The 13,672-nt window shown below is 41.7% G+C and overlaps 1 protein-coding gene and 1 pseudogene across 1 annotated transcript in view; both read left to right on the top strand.

Moving 5' to 3' along the window:
- Positions 1 to 2,570: 2,570 nt before the first annotated feature.
- Positions 2,571 to 2,689, top strand: LOC133513868 (5S ribosomal RNA; annotated as a pseudogene).
- A 2,518-nt stretch (positions 2,690 to 5,207) lies between these two features.
- myt1lb (myelin transcription factor 1-like, b) overlaps positions 5,208 to 13,672 on the top strand; it is a 133,543-nt gene continuing 125,078 nt past the window's right edge. Inside the window, exon 1 of the mRNA XM_061843043.1 lies at positions 5,208 to 5,636. The gene's annotated coding sequence lies outside the window, so the exon portion shown is untranslated. The remainder of the gene's footprint in view (positions 5,637 to 13,672) is intronic.

Genomic DNA, 13,672 nt, shown 5'->3' with positions numbered 1-13,672 from the left:
CTAAAGTTTGGCGCTGCCACAGCAAATTGTGACTATTTATTCTCCACTGTGAGAAACTCATGTCAGAGCACGGAATAGAGTGCTGTACATGGAAATTGAGTACGTTTTTGGAGCAGGGAAATGTGCACTCCCACAACGACCGGATGTCCTCTCTACGGACGTGCTCTCAATTATTGATGATGGGTGTCCTTTTTTTTCTGTGTGGGGGGGCTTTAGACCCTAACACTGAAAATGCCTCAGCACATGCCTGGTCCTCTGAGATCCCAACATAGGACCTGTAACCACCAGACTGTGCTGCCTACATTAAAATCAAAAACAAAAACGCACAAATAACAAATGGTGACCAGTGACAAATTTTTGCTGCTTTGAAAATGAAGCCCTTTCCTTGACTTCTCCTTAGTTGCCAATGTTATTTTTCTCTTTGCACATCTTGTTGTATATAAGGTTTCTAGTTTTGAAAAAAAAAAAAAAAAAAAAAAACGTGTCACAAAAAGATGACCAAATGCAAAACACAAAAGCAGAGGTAAGTGATGTCGTTTCCAATGCTGAGGTTTTGCACAACATCAAAAGCGTATTTTTCCAGGAAAATCCAAATCTTACCATGTGATGGTTTTTTGTGGTTTCACAGCATTATTTCTAAACAGCCCATTACCACTAGAAGTCCCTCAGCCCGGACATTTGGCTTTTCTACCTATAATGCCTCAAGGGTAGCCGAGTGGCTGTTTGAGCTAATACCCTAACTCAGGTGTGAATAGCCCAGCAATTTGGCTTTTCTAATTTCCATGACCAAAGAGGCCTGACTGGTTTAGTCTTTTCACCATTGTTCACCATCTTGTCACCATTTTTATGTAAATGAGGCAATTACTCTCTACTCTCTACACAATTACTGAAATAGAACTAATGTTGCTTTGCATTTACCTGAATAAGTTACTGGCTGTAAGCTTACGCAACACTGCATACACGTTTGTTTGATGCATCCTATTACACCGAGATCTCCTTGTTAACATAGTTTATAGTTAATAACACATCCCTGCCAATAGCCAACATATTCATTAGAAAAATTTTAGAAAATGGAGCATGCTAAATCTCTGTACCACAATCGCGAGGTGTGGTGAGCGCCTCGGACTGAATTTCTGAATCTGCCCTGTGTTGATATTTTATGCTTTTCTTGTGTCTGTGCGACTGAATGCAATGCATCTGTATGTTTATTAGGAGATGTAGGCGTGTAATGCGATATATCAATCAAAACGTGTATGCAGTGTTGTGTTAGCGTGCAGCCAGTGATTTCCATCCAAATCAATGTGTTGTAATGTAGCGAAACAGGTAGCGGTTCTGAAGTAGTGTACAAAATATTCTCACAGTATAGTGTTCAATGGGCTACAAATAACTAATGATATTTCCACTTCTGCGATCACGAAAAATGTATTTTCCGCTCCTTTCTTAGTAAGAGGTCGACAGTTTGTTCTTCATTTCTTGCGATTTACTGGTGACAAAAACCTCCTTCAGGAAGTCCTCTTGCCAACGCATGCCCCATACAGGTTATGTGCATTTAGTGGGTGCCTCAGTTCTGCTGACCATGTGTCATGCAGTAATGGAAGTTTCATCACCGCATGCAGGAGGTGGATGGCAATGGACGCCACTTGTTCAGGGAGGGCCATGAAGCAACTGTCCTGCTCTCCCTGGCCTCCAATCCTGAATATTTCAAAGCATGCCAATTGTGACTAACAAAAGGAAAGTCTGTAAGCGGCTCAACACCGTTCCTCGGACCAAAGCAGTTGTCTCTCTGTCAGCAGCGTTTCAATTCAAGGTTCCGATTCAATTGGGCTGTAATAGCGATGCCTTTCGACCTGTTCTTCATGCCACGCTGTGCCATCTTTTCCCTTCTGCATTGGCCCATTGTGTGCCTCTAGTCGACCGTTTTTTTTTTCCTGGTGGCTTCATCTTTAGATTGATCATACAGTATTTATTTGTCTTTTGGATGAGAGTAATGAAATGTCCAAATGATGTGCGGTATGAAAACCTCAACCAAGGTTGGAGATCTATGCAAAGAAATCGTTTAAATAATGATTCCTGAACATCAGGTATCCTTCCTCTGTATTGAGTTAGGATTATTTTCATCTTTCAAAAACATAGCTGCTATAATCAGCACATGAAAATGGGATGTTTAAGAAATCTGACAAGAAGAAAGTATTAACTCATCTGAAGGGCTAGTGTGTCAGGATCACAAGTGTTGACTTGGTTCGGGATCATGTCTCAAGTGCTGTAGACTTTCTGCATCTTTGTTCTATTATGTTCCGTGAGCGTTCGCCGGTCTGTTGTTCAGTCATCATTCACGCCGACACCAACCCTTCCTCCTCACCGCACTCGGTACGCCTCCTTTTACATTTTCCATCAATGTTTATGTCTATTTTTTATTTATTTTTATTATTTATTTATTATTTTCTTCTTTTGTGTTTTTCATGAGGATTTTCTGTATTGGTATACCACACTTACAATGTCCACAGCTGCACAAAGTACTGCATGGTTGTTAAAACATATAGTATGTACTGTATATATAAAATACACATACTGCTTATGGCCATGCTACCGTGAGAATGCCCGATCTCATCAGATCTCGGAAGCTAAGCGGGTTCGGTCCTGTTTAGTACTTGGATGGGAGACCGACTAGGAATACCAGGTCTCATAAGCTTCTCTCGCCGGCTAGATGCAGAGGGGTTGCGTCAGGAAGGGCATCCTGCGTGAAACTGCCAAACATATATGCGTTCATCTAAGATGACCCGCTGTGGCGACCCCTAACGGGACAAGCCGAAAGGAAAAGAAGAAGCTATAAAATACACATACTATTCATATACATATTAAACTAGTGCTATCAAGAAGGATATAAAAAGTATACCGCAATAAAACATACCTTATCAAACCCTATTATTTATAATATATATAATAAAAATTATAAAATGATAACACTATCAAATGAAAATGAAAATTTCAATGGCAAGTTTTGTACAAGGCTGCTTGAATATGGACTACGGAAGAAATAGGAGGGGGTCCTGTTGACTGTTTCACCATTATTTTCTTCGAAATGAAGAGTTTGTTTTCAAAACGAGACATAGGCATTTTTTTCAGATTAACGAAACTCGCGCTAAAATTATCCATTCGGAGCTGGATAATTTTGGGGCGAGTTTCGTAAATCTGAAAAAAAATGCCTTTGTCTCGTTTTGAAAACAAACTCTTCAAATAATTGTCACCTTGCCTATGATATTTTCAACATCACACAATGTGTTGTTGACCGAAACTTGTTATATTAAAATAGAATAAATAGATATTGTAATGAAAAATACATAAAACATTATTCATTTCAATGTCTATACGAAAATATAAATATGAGCGGATAGCACGTCATCCATGCGCAAAGTTGCTGAAGTGTCATTCGACATCCAAGTGGTCGCCATATTAGCTGCATCTCCCGTCCGTGACGTCACCCTGGGCATTCGCCATTGAAAACACGCTGCGGCCCCTACTGTGGGAGATGAACACGCCCCTCCTGACACGGAAGTTCTTTTCGAAGAAGAGACCATCTCACAACCAAGCGAAGTTACCGGGGCAGTATTACCCTATTGTTTCGGCCATATTTAGATGATATGCGATCACGGGCAAATCGCCTCTCCGTCCGATCAAACCCTATTTCATGACAAACCGGGTCTCTTGGTAACTTATGAAGGGTAAATCCATCCTATTCGAGCAATATCCAACAATGCAACAAGCCGGCATTTTGGCTAACAGGAAGGAATAACGAGATACCTTCCCGCAGGTAAAACTAATAGAAACAAACGAGTCCGCTGGAGGGCACTCCTGCCCCCTATGTCACTTCCTGCTTCTTCTCGAAAACAAATCCCTCGAGAGGATTTTCATGGCGGGAGTTACAAAAAGCCATATACATCAAAATCATGTTTTGTGGTGAAAAAATGGATGGGTCCATACCGGCTGCCATTTTTTCATTCATAGGTTTTCTTTTGGCTTGTCCGATTAGGGGTCGCCACAACGTGTCATCTCAGATGAAATGCTCATATTTGTTTGGTACAGTTTTTGCGCCGGATGCCCTTCCTGACGCAACCCCTCATACTAAAAATCATCCATTTCCTGACACTTGACCTTTAAAGCACAGATCGTTTGGGCTGTCCTCTAGGCACGGAAGCAGAGTTAAAGAAAGCCCTGGGTTTTCCAGTGTTACCAGACTACGAGTCCAGCCTTTTCCAATACTAACTCCTCTTCTGTGCTCTTTAATCTACATAGCTAGAGTGTGGGAAGAAAACCTTATTTATTAGTTTTCCAGCTATTAGTGTAAATGCTGCACCTTTGTTTTTAGTCCCTGAATGTAGCATCGCCGGGAAAATACAGTAATAAGGGTGTGCAAGCGCCTTTAAGGACACACCAAAACGTGTCTCCGAATTAAATGCAAAGCACATATTTCACACGAAGCCCACCACCACCCACTTCCCCCATCATCTCTTGTCTGCTCCTCACCCTCCCTCTATCGCTTCCGAGGGCCCGTGGGAAGCGCAGACTCTGGGAGCAGACAGTCTGCAGCCCTAAATATATGTATAGGAGTGAGAAGGGGAAGGGAGGGCACATTAGCAGGCAGAGGAGCAAGGGAGAGCGAATGAAGGGATGGAAGGAGGGAAGGAGGAAGGGAGGGAGGGAGGACATAGTGAGTGTCGGAGGACATACATTGCACAGTGTACAGAGAGCCACATCCACAGAGCAAGGAGGGAGAGGAAAGAAAACCAGAGAGGGAGCATTTGGGGTTTCAACTCAAATCCCTCCTCCTCCTCTTCCTCCTCAGAGAAAACACATGCTCACACACACCCAGACAAACACACACTTGGACACTCACACACAGCACCTCACACATACACAGGCAGAATTGCTTTAGGGTATACCAGTCGGCTTTGGCAATCCTTCCCTTTGTTGTTTCAGCTATTGGTTAGTCTCGGCAGCAGCGTGGCGTGTGCCTCTATCTTTGGGGAGGGTGTTTGTGTTTGTGGAGTCTACGAGGCAGTGTATGAAAGGATGCGGCTAACAGGAGCCGGGTAAGTCCGTTCTTTCCTCCCTTCTCTCCTTTCCTGCCTTCCTCTGTGTTTGCGTCCCTCCACCGCCTGTGCACATTGGCTACATGAAGCTCTCATCTCTCTCTTGCTGAGCCTCTTTCTCAGTCTGCTTGACACCGTCTCCTCCCAACTGTGCTCTCTCCATCCCTGCTTCCCTTGCCCGCCTTCCTCTACTCTCTCACTCTGTCTCTCTCTCTCACTCCCTCTCTCCAGGCTGTGCCTCATTGGTGTGTCCTGATTCCCTTTTTTCCATTAGGCTCCAGGCCCATTGGTCGTCCGCCTTCGAACCATTATCTCCACTCGTCCACCCCTTTGCCATCCTGTCTCCTTCCACTCTGCCTCCTTACACACCCAGTCATCTCTGAAGTCGTAAAAAAATGAAATAAAATACAATAAAATGAGAGTTTGCGTGCAATGCGGGAGCCCAAGTTTGCAGCACATTAAATGAATTGGGAGAGAAATAAAGGGAAGGCTGTCAGAAAGAAGAAGCAGCACATTTGGGAGAAAAGTTTCAAGAGAAGACTGCAGCTGGTAGGTGACTTGCACTTGTTCATGCTGTCTTTTCCTAAAGATAAGCAACACTTGGCATATGTTCCATAAATTACAAGGAATATTTATCTTTCTGAGACAAAGAAAATGGCTAAGTTAGTTGTTGAAGTATTAATTGTACTGTTGTGTGCTGTTGCTGGAGAATTCTTATGCTCAGGATTTGATGTGTTTCCTCACTAGCATGTTGACTTAAAAAAATTAATTTATATTTAGAAGTATTGAGAGATTTCTTGTTTAAAAGTTTGTTGTCAAAGTTTTGTGTTGCTACAGTGGATAAGTAAATACCTCTATGTAACTGCTGTATGTTTTAGATGTTATTTACAAATTACGTGTAGCAGAATTGTTTTTGATGTTGTTGTTGTGGTGCTTCGATGTGTCCAGTGGGTTCTGCTGGTGTCAGCTGTGTTCTGACAAGGACATTGTTTGATAGGCTGGAATGTGCTGCGAGCCAGTAATAAAACTAAAGAAATACAGGCAACCGTAATAAAAGAGGAGAATGCATGCAAATCTTCTCTACACATTTCATGCCAAGACAATGCAGAATTTGTCACGCAACTTTTGTGTTTCTGCGTGTGGTGAATAATGCATGTTCATAGAATTATTTTCAAATAATTTTTTTCAATTCTGTAAAGATAAACAAAGCAAGCTGCTTATGTATTCTCTCCCTCACCCGTTAGAATGTAAGATACATTACAATAATGGGGATTTTGAGACTGCACACTTGTAATATGTTAAGAATCGGTAAAGGGCATTGTTTATCAACCTATCAATTTGAAAACTATTTAAAAATTGGTTAATTCCAAAATAAACACATTTATTAGATGGGAAATTGCATGTTTGATTTATTTTTTTCATTTGTGTCACCATGTAAGGACCGCTGACTTGGCATGAAGTGAGGCCATGTTCTTTGGGGTTTTCCACCTCTGGTAATGTCTTGCTTGTCAGGAGGAGACTGGTGTTGTCGTGCGGAGAGCGTGTGCTTGTCCAGCATCACATCGGTGCCTGATGTGCTTTGCGGCAGGCAGGAAGACGGGCCGCTGTGATTCAATTAGAGAGGGAAATCACGCTACCCTGGTTGTTCCGAGAGCAACATTACAGGGGGACACCCAGTCCCCCCACCCCTCCAGCCCTCTGTGTCTCTCTCTGTCTCTCGGTCTCTCACTCAAGCCACTCACTAGCACAACTGTCTGGTCAGAGCTGCAAATGTATACATCGGCCTCCTTACAACTTGACTCTGGAACTTTTGCATCAAAATACAGTTTGATGACAAGATAGAGAGAGGACAGACAATCTAGTTTAAAGTGTGAGAATCTTTACTCCAGCCTTGCATGACTAAAAAAAATGTGAGTCCATTCCCTTCTTTCACTCCACTCCAATAAATTGCAAAAAGCTACTTGAGGATCCCCGGCATGCACTCAGCAATGGGTGGTCATGCTTGTTGGTGTCATATATATATATATATATATATATATATATATATATATATATATATATCTATACGGTAGGTCAGTTGGTAACACGTTGGCCTCAGAGTTCTGAGGTCCTGGGTTCAAACTCGGACCCGCCTGTTGCATGTTCTCCCCGTGCCTGTGTGGGTTTTATCCGGGCACTTTGGTTTCCTCCCACATTCCAAAAACATGCAACATTAATTGGACTGTTGTCTGTCTCCATGTGCCCTGCGATTGACTGGCAACCAGTTCAGGACCTGCCCGTTGACAGCTGGGATAGGCTCCAAAATGGATGGATGGAGGGATATATACATATATATACAATATGTATGCAAAGTAGGGCGGCTGTAGAGCGTTGGCTTCACAATTCTGAGGACTGGCGTTTGAAGTCTGGCATCACCTGTGTGGAGCTTGCATGTTCTCCTCCTGCCTGTGTGGGTTTTCTCCGGGCACTCTGATTTCCTCCCACTTCCCAAAAATATGGATTAATTTGATGCTCTAAATTGCCCCTCGGTGTTATTGTCAGTGCGACTGTTGCCTGTCTCCATGTGCCGTGAGATTGGCTGGCAACCAGTTCAGGGTGTACCCCGCCTCCTGGCCGTTGACAGCTGAGATAGGCTCCAGCACTCCCGCGACTATTGTGAGGATAAGCAACTAAGAAAATGGATGGATGGATGGATGGATTGATGGATAAATGGATGGAGGGGCTTTGTTTTGGCATTTGTTCAGTAAAAAAAAAAAAAAAATATATATATATATATATATATATATATATATATATATATATATATATATATGTGTGTGTGTGTGTGTGGTGTGTGTGTGTGTGTATTCAGTATATTTATATATTGTCATTGCATTAAGCTTTAATTGGTTGGCAACCAGTTCAGGCTGTACGCTACCTCCTGCTCGAAGTTGCATTATGCATTATTTTGGCAAGTGCAAGACTGACACTTTGAAAATGTAGGTTCATGTTCATCTTTTTCCACACATACTGTAGCGTTACACTCCATTGTCTTAGCATTGTCTTAGTCCTCTTTTTTTAAACATCATCATCCCCTTCAAAAATTTCTCTGTGGCTGACATTTATTTGACTTTTTTCCATGTTTCTCAAGCCAAATCACTGAAAGCATAGACAGATAAGTTTGTGAACAATGTTTGGTATGCTATTTCCGAATTGGTCGCTATGCATATTTGTTGTCATATTATCAAGTCACATTGATGAATATGCAAAGAAGAGGAGTGTGTTAGAGGAGATATTATTGTACTTGTATACAGAAATTTTATTTTCTAGATTGAATTGTTCTGATTAAAACGTACACATTCAATATATGTTATACTGGATCTATGTCTGAGTTGATTGCAGGAACCAATACATTTCTATACATGATTTATACAAATGGTTCAGATATTAATCCTGAGTACGTTTTTTGTGGGTTTTTTAAATTAATATCACCATTTGTAAGACAGAAAACTTGTCAGCGATGAGTGCATTTCTGCACACTTTTTATCCAAGACACCAAGTCTGCACGCGGTTGCTACATGAGCACAAATCTTAGTGAAGCTTTGAGAAGAATCCTGGAGAATTAACTTGCTGTTCCAGTCTTCTCAATGATGTGGTCAGGCAAGGGCAGAACGGGGATTGATCCATCTGAGCAGACACAATGTCAATACTGATGTCTGCTCTGTGTGCGTTGTGGCTGCTCTCGTGTCCTTCACAGAAATCTCCCGGCAACATTTGATATATGGCAGCCATTAATTAAGACGCCATTATCAGTGAACTCTATTTACTTCCACCCTTACTAAGAAACAGCATTAAATGACAATTATAATTTATCAAATTTAGGCAGCACAGTGGACTTGTTAGAACATCTGAGTCATAGTTCTGAGTATAGGGTTCAAATCCTGGCTCCGCCTATGTGGAGTTTGTATGTTTCCCCTGTGCCTGCATGGGTTTTTGCCGAGCACTCTGGTTTCCTCCGGCATCTCAAAAACATGCAACATTAATTGGACACTCTAAATTGCCCCTAGGTGTGATTGTGAGTGTGACTGTTCGTTTGTCTGTTTGTTCCCTGTGATAGTTTGTCAACCAGTTCAGGATGTACCCCACTTTCTGCCTGAAGTTAACTGGGATAGGCTCTGGCCTTCTTGCCCTTGTGAGGCTAAGGAGCTTGGATAATGGAGTGATGCATTTAATCAAATTTAAGCTTCCTTGCTTTAAAAGAGACAGTTTTGCTCATGCTTTTAACATATTTGATGGGCAAAATGTCTTTTTTTTTTTTTTTTTTTTTTAGAAAACCAACCTCCTTTTCTAGCAGTTACATGAAAAGGATGGGACCTTAAAAAAATTCTGCTTATTAACGATGCAAGATAGGATATCTTACGCAATTTTTCATTAAATAATGCATTAATCTAAATCAGACGGCACAGTGCAGTAACTAGTTAAGCTTTTGGGCTCTCAGTTCTGAGGACTTGGGTTCAAATCCCAGCCCCACCTGTGTTGAATTTGCATGTTCCCCCTCTGCCTGTATGGGTTTTCTCTAGGGACTCTCACATTCCAAAAACATGCAACATTAATTGGACACCAAATTCCCCCTAGGTGTGATTGTGAGTGGGATTGTTGTCTGTCTCCATGTGCTCTGCGATTAGCTGGTAACCAGTTCAGCGTGAACCCCGCCTCCTGCCCAATGATAGCTGGGATAGGCTCCACCACTCCCGCGACCCTAAGAAAATGGATGGATAATCTAAATGAAACAATACACAGTTTTGTGCTTTTCCAAAATTTTTGAGGAGGTGCATTATATATTCTCTCAGTTCAATTTTAGATCATAGCCATGGAATTACATCCAAGTGTGAGGCAAAAATAAGAATGCTGGTTTAATGGGGGATTATCCTCGAATCTGACTCTTAGTTGTACGTAACATTGGTAGACATACTGGAATTCTGACATGGGTATCCCTCCTGAGATAGCATGGGAGTCCACAACCATGCACACACACCTCCGTGACTCTCCTCGGGGAAAACATGATCTATCTCCTGGTGGGCAGGCCAATTAAAAACCAATCAGGCTGCATGAAGTGTGCTGGTAATGGGAAAGCCACAGTGGTGGAAGTGGGGCTGATAAATGGACACTTTCACCTTGTGGCATAACAGCCTCCCATCGGCATCCATCACCCTCAGGGACAAGGCTCTCCTACATGCCACTCGCAGCTACTGTACATCAATGACCACAACATTAGGGGCAATTGCAAGAGCTAATGCAAAATCTGCCTTAAAGAAGGAAATAATTAATAGTCAAAGATAATAATTTGACAATATGTAGGTAATTGTGCTTGAAGAAATGCACTACATCATACTGATTGTACGATTTTAGTCATGGCAATTGCTATGGTTAAATGAATTTTGCATTTCACCCATTTTTTTGTTTTATATGGGAAATGGGGAAAATACTATATATTGTATTATATGTAATATTACATAGTGGCAGCACGGTGGAGCACCTGGAAAGTGTTGGCCTCACAGTTCTGATGTCCCGGATTCGATCCTGGATGTTTGGAGTTTGCATTGTCTCCTCCTGCCTGCGTGGATTTTTTCTGGTTTCCCCCCACATACCAAAAACTTGCAACATTAATTGGACACTCTAAATTGCCCGTAGATGTGACTGTGAGTGTGATTTGCTGGCAACCAGTTCAGGGTGTACCCCGCCTTCTGCCCGTTCACAGATGGGATAGGCTCCAGCACTCCCCGCAACCCTTGTGAGGATAAGAGGCTAAGAAAATGGATGGATGGATATTATATAGTGCACTTATATGCTACATATACAAAGAACAACAACAACAAAAACCTCCACCAATGTGCAATGAACAAAACAGGAACAAAAATATCGTTCTTTATCTGTTTGATTGTCAACCATATAGTGACAAACAATATTTTCAATAAGTGGCATACATTTAGTAGATAGCAATGGACAGCCCTGTCATTACGTCTCAAATTTCCACGTAAAGAATCCTAACATGATCAGAACATGTGGTACAATGACGACAGGGCCTAAATATATCATGACAACAATTATATGGCGCAACATAGTTTTGTACATTTTTTCACAGTGTACTCGAGGAGATACATGCAAGGTGTTGTCAACTTCCCTGTGTCATTTGCATTCTTGGATCAGGGGAACAAGCTCATTGGAAGTGAAAAGAGCAAAGACATACTGTGAAATAAATCCCTCTATCTGTCTTTTAATTCAGATAATTTGTCCCCAGTGGCAAAACACTGTCTGCCGCTAATATTTACATGCTTTTGATGGATGTGTGGGGTTGCTTGGTGCAAACACGACACATGTACCATGTAAGGCATCCTTGCTAACTACAGGTGGAAACTGTATTCGTATCTTTGCCCCTGGTGCTAATGTAAGGCCACTGAAAAGGGAAACTATTAAAGAGCGTGTGTGAGGGGATTCATTCCATTTCAGACGCTGCTGTGACCTACTTCACACAGGCAGGAAGCTGTAAATAAAGATTTTCATAACCTTGTTTAGCCTTTTCCCATTGGAAACACAACCGCGTCTTGAAGATTGTTGTAAAGAGCACCGAAGTCGCTGTTTTGAGTGTTGAAATGATATCATCAAAGCGCTGACCTCGAGACTGCTTGAGCTGTTGTGAGGCCATTACATTTACTTTTTATTTTAGAATGAAAAGGAGCTTGGCGATTCAAGACGTGATATAAAAAAAATAAGTGAAGGTTGTGCTGGTCACATTCCAATTCATACAATTTGAAAGGAAAAAATAGGAGATATTTTAGCAACCTGAATAAATAAGGAAGAGTGGACAAATAAAACGTAAAAGGTGTCGTACAAACTGGCCCTTAATTCTCTTTGGGTTTCACCTCAACCAGTCACGCGAAAGTACTGTGATATTGGCAAATGATTACTAAACAGACATCCATTATTCAACATGGCAACTGGAGGTCAGAAACTCCTTATTTATGCTTGCTCCGTAAATCTGATTTGTCACTTCTGATCGCTCTCCGCGTCACGTCGACAGTATTGGGTGAATATTGCAATGTCTGATGGGTAACTGACAATGGCACGCAACAGCGGTCAAGACAAATGGACACTATAGGGAGGGGGGTTAGACTGTAGGTGACTCAGACGTGACCTCAAATAACTGGAGATCAGGACACCGTTGTTCAATCTGATTGAAAGAGGCCGGAGAAAATAATATTTGCTTATTAATGTTGAAGTGGTTAGGACCCAAAGTGATATATTTTTCCACAGGGCTCAAAATCCCTAGTGGCATCCCAGGTTGGTGAACACCACATCCACTGGGCTCAAGTTCTAGTATTTAGCGTAACCAGGCCCTGACACTACACTTGCATTGAGCATTTCTGACTGTACAACTTAAGTATGAAATAAACGAAATGCTAACATAATAATAATAATAAAAATAATTAAGCAATAATTGCACAACAGTTGATGGAACTTTCCTACAGTTAAACTAACTCATGCTTATTTTTTAATACTGTTGTTTTACTGTGTCAAAATTGTACGCTTTAATACAATATTCCCTTGTTTGCATATGAATTTGAGCTAAATCCATTTCAAGTGGAGACAGCAAGGCACGGGAAAAAAATTGGATCCAGAATGTGTACTGAATGAAGAGGATATTGTAGTCTGCAGTATATGTTTCACTTCTCACTCAGAGTGCTTATTGTTATAGACAATGGAACAAATGATTCTTATGATCACACCATTATTGTTACAGACAATGAAACAGACAATTTAAATTAGCATAACTTCTCAGTCTCCTGTCGTCTCCGCTGGGATATTTTCTCTATGAACCTAAAACTTTTTGTGAATAAATGTTAATTGATATAAATGGTACAATGGTACCAATGGTACAGTGGGTACAGGTGGTTTGGTCAAGCATGAGCCTGTAAGGGTGTGTCTTATTCGTGTCTGCGTGCGAGGCCAATATGACAGCACTGGGAGGAGGCAGCCAGGCAGACATGATGTGCTCTGAGCCGCAGCGTCTCTGTGAGGGTGGCCTGACCTCTGCCTTCAGCTCCGCTTCACAGGACAGCAGCAAATGAGAGGTGTCATTGCATGACAGCAGCACAGTCCCTCTTTAGGACTGATGGCTCCTGCAACACACACATGCACACGCATGGAATCCAATGTGCAAATGGGCCGGCACGTTTGTAAACAAGCATGCAAGTAGGGGTGAATGCTTGCCACAGTTGGCGCAGAGTGAGGGATACAATTTATATTAATATTGACACACGCTACACTTTGGTTAAAGCTACTCTTTATCTGTATTTTGTTATGGCGATACAGCACAATACTGTGCAGCGAGCAAACAATGATGTGAACTGAATTTTGACCATTTGCTTTTAGTATTGCTTTGACAAGCTCCAGCCTGACACAATGGCTTGTGTCAGACAACAATCTGAGCATACCCACTATTAGATGTGGTTCCTTCTTAGTACCTTTTGAACAATGTTCTAGTTGTCTTTCAGTTGTTTGCACAAGTCAATCATATTAGTTGAGTTCTGTGTGCATGTGTAAGCATT

The sequence above is a fragment of the Syngnathoides biaculeatus genome, chromosome 15 (genome assembly GCF_019802595.1).
Source record: "Syngnathoides biaculeatus isolate LvHL_M chromosome 15, ASM1980259v1, whole genome shotgun sequence".
Lineage (NCBI taxonomy): Eukaryota > Metazoa > Chordata > Actinopteri > Syngnathiformes > Syngnathidae > Syngnathoides > Syngnathoides biaculeatus.
The sequence above is the reverse complement of the archived record's forward strand: the minus strand, read 5'-3'. Positions and strand labels throughout refer to the sequence as shown.